The sequence below is a fragment of the Marmota marmota genome, unplaced genomic scaffold (assembly GCF_001458135.2).
Source record: "Marmota marmota marmota unplaced genomic scaffold, marMar, whole genome shotgun sequence".
Lineage (NCBI taxonomy): Eukaryota > Metazoa > Chordata > Mammalia > Rodentia > Sciuridae > Marmota > Marmota marmota.
In genome coordinates, this window is record NW_026000249.1 from 33220769 (window position 1) to 33229097 (window position 8329).

Consider the following 8329-nt stretch of genomic DNA (forward strand, 5'->3'; position numbering starts at 1 on the left):
AGAGTGAGAGAGTAGAGAGAGAGAATTTTTTAATATTTTAATTTTTTTTTAAGTTTTCGGTGGACACAACATCTTTATTTTATTTTTATGTGGTGCTGAGGATCGAACCCAGCGCCCCGCACAAGCCAGGTGGAGCGTGTTACCGCTTGAGCCACATCCCCAGCCCCAGTGTTACAATTCTTGATCTTAAGGGAAGTTATTTCAGTCTTTTGATATTAAGTATGATGTTACGCATGGCTTTTTAGAGATGTCCTTTATTAAATTGAGTGGGTTTTTTTCTGTACTTCTAGTTTGCTAAGTTTTTTTTTTTTTCCTTGTCCTGGAGATTGAACCCAGCAGCACTTACCCACTGAGACACATCTCCATAGCCCTTTTTAAAAAATATTTTATTTATAGACAGGGTCTTGCTGATTTGCTTAGGGCCTTACTAAATTGCTGAGGTTGGCTTTGAACTCAAGATTCTTCTGCTGGGATTACAGCACTAGGTGTTTTTTTAATCATTAAACGGTGTTGAATTTTGTCAAACGCTATTTTTATGTCTATTTAAGTGAACATACAGATTTTCCCATTCAATTAATATGATGTATTACATTGATTACATTTCTTTATGTTCAGTCATCCTTGCATTCCTGAAATAAATCCCACTTGGTAGTGTCATTTAATGCTTCTAATGTTCTGCTGTATTCAATTTGCTAATACTTTGTTGAAGTTTTTTATGTATATACATAAGGGATATGAGGTTGTAGCTTTTGTTTTTTTGTCTTATGATGTCCCTAGTATGGTATCAAGGTAATACTCATGATATTTAGTAATTGTTTCTTCCTATTTATTTTTAATTTTAGAAGCGTTTGAGGAGTAGTGTTAACTCTTTCTTTTAACATTTGGTGAAATTCACCAGTAAAGCCATTTGGTCCTAAACTTTTCTCTACTGGAAGTTTTATGATTATTAATTCAACTTCCTTACTTGTTTTGTATCAACGCTTTGTTTCTTTGGAATTAGATTTGGTAATTTGTGCATTTCTGAGAATTTGTCCATTCTACTTATGTTTTCTGATATTTTGACATACAATTGTTCATATCGTTCTCTTATGATCCTTTCTATTTCTGTGATGTCCCTTCTTTCATTCCTGACTTCTGCCTTGCTGATTTCAAGATTATCTCTTCATCTTCTAATAGTTTGATTATGGAGTATGTAAGTGTAAATCTCTTTAAGCATATCATATTTAGATTTTGTTGAGCATCTTGAATATGTAAAGTAACATTTTTCATTAAATTTAGAAAGTTTTGAGCTATTATTTCTTCTAATATTCCTGTGGTTTCCATGAGGAATTTGTTCTAAGACTCCCTGCAGATACCAAAATCTGCAGATGCTCAAGTCTCTTATATAAAATGCCATAGTGTATTTTATATAAGCCATGTGACCCTCCAATATACTTTAAACCATCTCTGTATTATTTATAATACACAATACAATATAAATTGTATGTAAATAGTTATTATACTGTATTGTTTAGGAGAAAATGACAAGAAAAATGTCTATGCATGTTCAGTACAGGTATAAATTTATTTTTAAAAATATTTTTGATCCATAGTTGGTTGAATCTTATAGATACAGAACTATTAGATATGGAGGACCAGCTGTATCTAATTCCCAACCTTTTCTCCCAATCATTTTATTAGCATATTGTCACCCCCAGCTGTTACCCATTGCCTCAGGTTGCAATGTGTAAATTTTTTGAGCAACATACTTCAGAAGATGGCTTTAGTGCTGGGTGAGTTAGTGCTGGGTAGTTTGGAGTTAAAGCAAATCCTTTAAATCAATCTTCCCAGCAAACCACCAGGCAGATCAATCAAGACCAATCTATGCAAATAAGGTGCATTCTGCTTCTTCAGTGCCAGTCTTTGGAATACAAGTGTTATTGTTAAGGTTCCTGTTGAGCTGTAGAGCAAAAGATGGGACTAGTGTAAGTTAAATCAGCACAAAGCTCACTATAATTATAAAGTTTCAGCTGAATTTCTTGAATAAGTGCTCTCTAGGCTGTTGCAATTTTTGTTAAATTTCAAAGTTCCAAAAATACTGACTCTCACCTTTCATATTTTTAGTTGCTTTTATTGAAGGGTTGACTTTTGGAGTTGCTTACACTCCTGCCTTTGCTAACACTATCCTTCTGCACACATATTTTAATCAGAATGCCATATCAAATACATAGAAACACAAATACAGTTAAAGATCAACAGTTTGTTTTCAAAATTGTCTCTTCGAATTCTCTTTTTCTTATGAGAAAATATCTTGCTCAGACTTCTTAAGAAAATGAAATATGATTCATATTGTGATTCAGATTTTATGTTGCAAATCTGCACATGGGCAAACACATCTCTGAAGATATGCACTGAGTGCTAAAGTTGCTTCATCACTAAGATGATATCACAGCACTTTGATATCCACTTGAGTTTTGGATGCTATTGGTTTAGGAGGAAGAGTGGTCAAATGCTTCTCTCTTTCTTGTCCTTCTCTCCCCATTCAATAGTTGTCTAGTTACTGGGGGTGGGAAGGATTAGGAAAAAGGGCAGAGTCTTAAATTTTGGGCACAGTTGCCCTCTGATTAGGATTATCTCTAGATATGGACTATATACAATTGCTAGCTAGCACTCTCCTTCCTAAGAATTCATGTGGGTTTTGCAGAGACTGCTATCTGCAGCTATTTGGTAAGAAGTTTCCATTTCAAATGCTTAGCATCCACAATGGTTTTCATGACTAATGTTGTAATTGAACAAATATTGCTTGCAATTACCATGGACAGTCCTCTACTTATGATGGTATGATTTATAATTTTTCAACTTTATACATAAGTAACACATATTCTGTAGAAACAAAAAGTTTGAATTTGAATCATCACCCAAGCTACTGATATGCAGTATGATCTTCCCATGATGTTGAATGGTGGCAGCAAGTTGCAGCTCCTGGTCAGTCACATGATCACAAGGGGGAAACCACCAACATTCTGCCGTGTGCTATGTTGCTAAGCTAGGAAGGGTCATAGGTTAGGTAAAATTGAATGCATTTCTGACACAATGTTTTCAACTTATGATGGGTTTATCAGGACATATGTTCATCATAAGTTAAGAAGCATTTGTCCTTTCCTCTGAGTTAATAAAATAAATAAATTAGTGGTGCAATTCTTGACACCTTATAGTTACATTTTTCTGAAATTTGTTTTCTTTTTTTAATATATTTTTTAGTTGTAGGTGAACACAATACCTTTATTTTATTTTTATATGGTGTTGAGGATCAAATCCAATGCCTCACATGTGCTAGGCAAGCAGTCTACCACTGTGCCACAATCCCAGCCCCTGACATTTATTTTCTTAACAGCATATTCAGTCCAACAGTTCACATCATTGGAAATTAATCCACACACCAAAATTGGAAATAACAAAATCTTTTTCAACATTTCATTTGAAGACATTTACGTAGTTTAAAATATATCTCTGCTATGTAGCTACAGTGTAAGGAAGAGGGTATTTGGGATTCTAACTCTTAGATGTTCTGGTAATCATCCACTGTGTGTTTGATATCCTGGATCACAGTTCTAATTCTAAGAAAATCTCTTAAATGATAAGCACACAATTAAAAAAGAGAAGAACAAGAGTCCTAGTTTTAAAACCAGGTGAAATCATATAGCCAGAGGTAGGTAAACAATGACCCACAGGCCAAATCTAGTCCTCTACATGTGTGTGTATGGCCTGTGAGCTAAGGATTTTTTAAAGGCATTTTAGCTTTAAACAATGCTCATAGATATTTGTAGAGATTGTGGTACCTCAAGTTGTCTTAAAATTGCCATATGTCCATCCCTTGTCCAGGACACTGCTCCTTCCAAACCCATACCCCTATTCACATGACATGAGGCAAAGTTGTGATTTGGGCTTACATGTTGAATGGTGATACAGCAACTCATAGAATTAATCTTTGAGTGTGACTATCTGCCATCTGATCTATGTTCTACAATTAATAAAGTTTATTGAACACAAACATCAAAACATTAAAAATTATGAAAAATTAAAACAAGAATAATACTTCATGAATGTGAAAATTATATGTACTTCAAATTTCAATGCCCATAGATAGAATGCTAATGAGACACAGTCACCATTTGTTTACTGTTGCCTATGGGTATTTTTGTGGTACAATGGCAGAGCTGAGTTGTTGTGACAGAGACTGTGTAGCCCTCCAAAGCTTAAAATATTTACTGTCTAGCCCTTAAGAGGAAACATTTGTTAAATTTTTTTAATATTTATTTTTTAGTTATAGGTGGACACAATATCTTCATTTTTATTTTTATGTGGTGCTAAGGATCGAACCCAGTGCCTCACACATGGTAGGCAAGTGCTCTGAGCCACAACCCCAGCCCACATTTGTTAAGTTGTGATGTAGATTGTCAGTTTTGTTTAATTCTGATGAAATATTGTTCAAATAATGCACCCAGCCGGGCATGGTGGCATACCCTGTAATCCCAGAGTCCGGGAGGCTGAGGCAGGAGAATCCCAAATTCAATGCCAGCCTTAGCAACAGTGAAGCACTAAGCAACTCTGTGAGACCCTGCCTCTAATAAAATACGAAATAGGGCTGGGGATGTAGCTCAGTGGCTAAGTGCCCCTGGGTTCAATCCCTGGTACTCCCCACCCCACAAAATAATAATAATAATAATAATAATAATAATAATAATAATAATAATAATAAATTCATTTAAAACTGTGTACAAATGGAGATAACTCTGTAACTTCAAATTATGTCTGCCTGATTCATTGTCTTGACTGTGAAACCAACCCCTAAACTGTCCATGTTCAGCAAACCTTATTATTCACCCACCTAGATCCCTTAGACCTTACTAATTCAGCATCCTCTGGTAAATGTCCAGTGGCTGATATTTGCATCTCTGTGTGAAAGGGATTTTTGCCAGAACTGTGAAAGGCTGCTTTGCCTACACCTGTGTGGCAGTCTGGAAATGCCAGGCAATTAATACCTCCCCTGTCAGTCTTCAACCAATGAATTAGAGAATTTAATTTATAAATACCCCAATTTTGTTGACCACTGAGTTGGTTAATTCTGAGGTGTGTTATTTATTTATTTATTGGTACTGGGGATTGAATACAGGGCCACTTTACCTCTGAGCTACATCCTAGTGTTTTTTATTTTTTTATTTTTATTTTTTTTACATTTTGAGACTTCTCTTGCTAAGAGAAGTCTCAAAATGTAAAGTTGCCAAGGCTGGCCTCCAACTTGCAATCCTCTGGCCTCAGCCTCCTGAGTTGCTAGAATTACAGGTGTGAGCCACTATGCACACCCCCACATGTGGTTTTTAACATCATTTTTCAGAGACTTTTGCTGAGCTTAAGCTCCATTTGTCCATGATAGCATCTAGCTTAATAATGCATCTTTTGGGGCTACTTTTCTTCCCAGTATTTTTTCTCCATTTCCCTACAAGTATTCCCTGCTTTCCACTCACCTCTGAATAAACTACTTGCACTGGAATCCTTGTCTCAGAATATGCTTTGAGAACCTAAACTAAACACCACACAATTAGACAACTTTTGTCTTCTAATATTGGCTACATAGCCACAAAATATGTCATCCTCAGACAGAAAGGCACCTACATTTCAATATGATTATAATTCTAAGTTGATAGCACCATTTAACTCTGGAGATTGAGTGAATGGGAAGGGTAGGGATCATGATGAAAATTAAAGAGTCCAGAAACACATTAGAAGAACTAATGCTAATAATATCTTCCATGTAGCTGTACTCTTTAGTCAGGTGTCCTACTCACTAAATACTACCAATGTTTTCTAATATATTTCTTTCACATATTTTTAAATTTTTATTTTTAACTGATACATAAAACATAAAATTGTACATATTAATAGGGTGCCATGTAATGTTTTGATACATGTACACTTTGCATAATATTTAAATCAGGTTAAACATAGCTATCTCCTCAGTAATTTTTCAGTTTTTTAATACATTGCTAAGCCTCTCTTAGGATTTTCACATTCGGATATTGAGATTGAAGAAGGCTAAACCAAATTACCAGCATGTTATAAATTTTCATGGAAGATAGATCAAAGCAAAGAGGCTGAAGTAAAAGTAGTTATACTTTAAGTTTAATATTAAAGGATTTTGAACCATATAAACCTAAGTTGTTAGACTGGCTCCTAAAAAATGGAACAAGTTAGGTAAATAGTGTGCTATGGTGTTACACAGGCTCAAATGCAAATTTTAAGGTCCTCCACTTAGCAAACTGTATGCTTTTGGGTAAGTGCCTATTTGGAGCCTTAATTATGTATCTATAGAACGAGAGATAGTGAGTGATTCACCTCGGAGCTGTTAGGATTAAATGAGATAATGTATGCCAACAAATGACAGCTTTTTATAATTTTATTTCTCTAGGAGTTTACATATATACTCTATGTATGTATATATAGTGCTATATATGTATATACATATAATATATGTATGTATATACTATATAGATATGCAAGAGTGTTTTACCATTGAGCCACAACCCCAGTCCTTTTTATTTTGAGACAGGGTCTTGCTAAGTTGCTTAGAACCTCATTGAATTGCTGGGCCTAGCCTTGAACTTGCAATCCTCCTGCCTCAGCCTCCAGAGTCACTAGAATTATAGGCATGTGCCACCATGCTTAACTTGATGCTCAGTTTTTTGAGCATACTTCCTGCTGTGAGGGCCACTGTGTGGAGACATTGCCAAGCTCAGATGGAGGTTTAAGATTGGGAAGAGTATAGGGGCAAAGCAGAGCAGTGGAAAAGAGACTTGCATTCAAAGTCAGAATTTTTAGGCATATCTTGATTTTTTTTCAATAAGGTTTATAATCTGGAGCCAATGTCTTAAACTCTTGACTTCAGCTCCAATATCTTTAATTACAAATCTAGTCATGTCATTCCCTGCCTAAAATCTCCCAGGTGCTAAAACTGATGAGGAAAAAAATTGATTTGTAATCCTCAGGGCACAATAGGCCACTGTGATTAGATCCCACCTCCTTCACCAGCATCATATCTCGTTATCTCCACCCAGCTCCTAAGAGCCTGTTAATACTGAACCGCATGATTTCCTCATGAACAGAGGAGACACTGTTTTTTACTTTTTTTACCAAATTCATTTACACTTTTCATTCAAGATCCAGCACAGCTGTCATCTCCTCCAAAAAGACTTCATGGGGGTCCTCCAGTTGGGCTGAAGCCCTCTCCCTGCTATCTGCATAACACTTCATGTTAGGTTAAACAATAGGTTTCTGGGGAATGGTGACTCATGCCTGTAATCCCAGCAATTCAGGGGGCCAAGGCAGGAGGAACTCAAGTTTGAGGCCTATCTCAGCACCTGAGACCTTGTCTCAAAAATTTTAAAAAGGGGCTCAGTCATAAAGCATCCCTGTGTTCAATCCCCAGTACCAAAAATACATACATACATACATAAATATAACAACATAAAAAATAGACTATGAGTGCATGGCCTATGTCTTGGTTGGCTTTGTATTTCTAGGCTCATCATAGAGAAATAGTCACTCCATTCAAAAAAATCCTATCAGACCAAACAAAAATAAAGTGGGGAAAAATACTTGCCAGACTTCTCACAGGTTGCTGGCAAGACAACACTAAATATTAATATAATGCATATAAGGAGGTGTAGAGAAATGAGCATCTATTGAAGCTTAATATGTTTGTTTATGTCATTCACTGCCCAAATATTTATTGAATATCAACCATGTGCCTTGGGCACTGGGTATATAACAAGAAATAAAGTAGAACAAGTCCCTCTCTCATAAAGTCATGGAATCTACATTGCAGGAGGGAAATAGAATATCTATATCTAATATACATGTATTATGTATCTATCTCTTTTTATATCACATCATGTGAAGAAGCAAAAAACAAACAGCAATGTAGGTATATAGAAATGGGTTGCTGTTACTATTTTAAATAGAGAGGCCAGTATACAACCTGTTTGACTTTGTAATGTTTTGAACAACCAATAAAAAAAAAAAAAAAAACCTGTTTGAGGTGATAATTGGGCCTGAAGGAAGTAGGAAAGAAGACTATTTGCTAATCTTTGTGACGTGTTATAGACAGAGTACATCAAGTGTGAAGGTCTAGAGACAGGAACGTGCTGACATATTTAAGGTACGCAAAGAGACCAGTGTGAATAAAGGGCAATAAATGAGGGTGAATCTGACAGAAAATGAAGATGCACAATGATGAGGAGATCAGATGATACAGTGCTTTGAGAACCACAGGCAAGATTTGGATTTTTTTTTT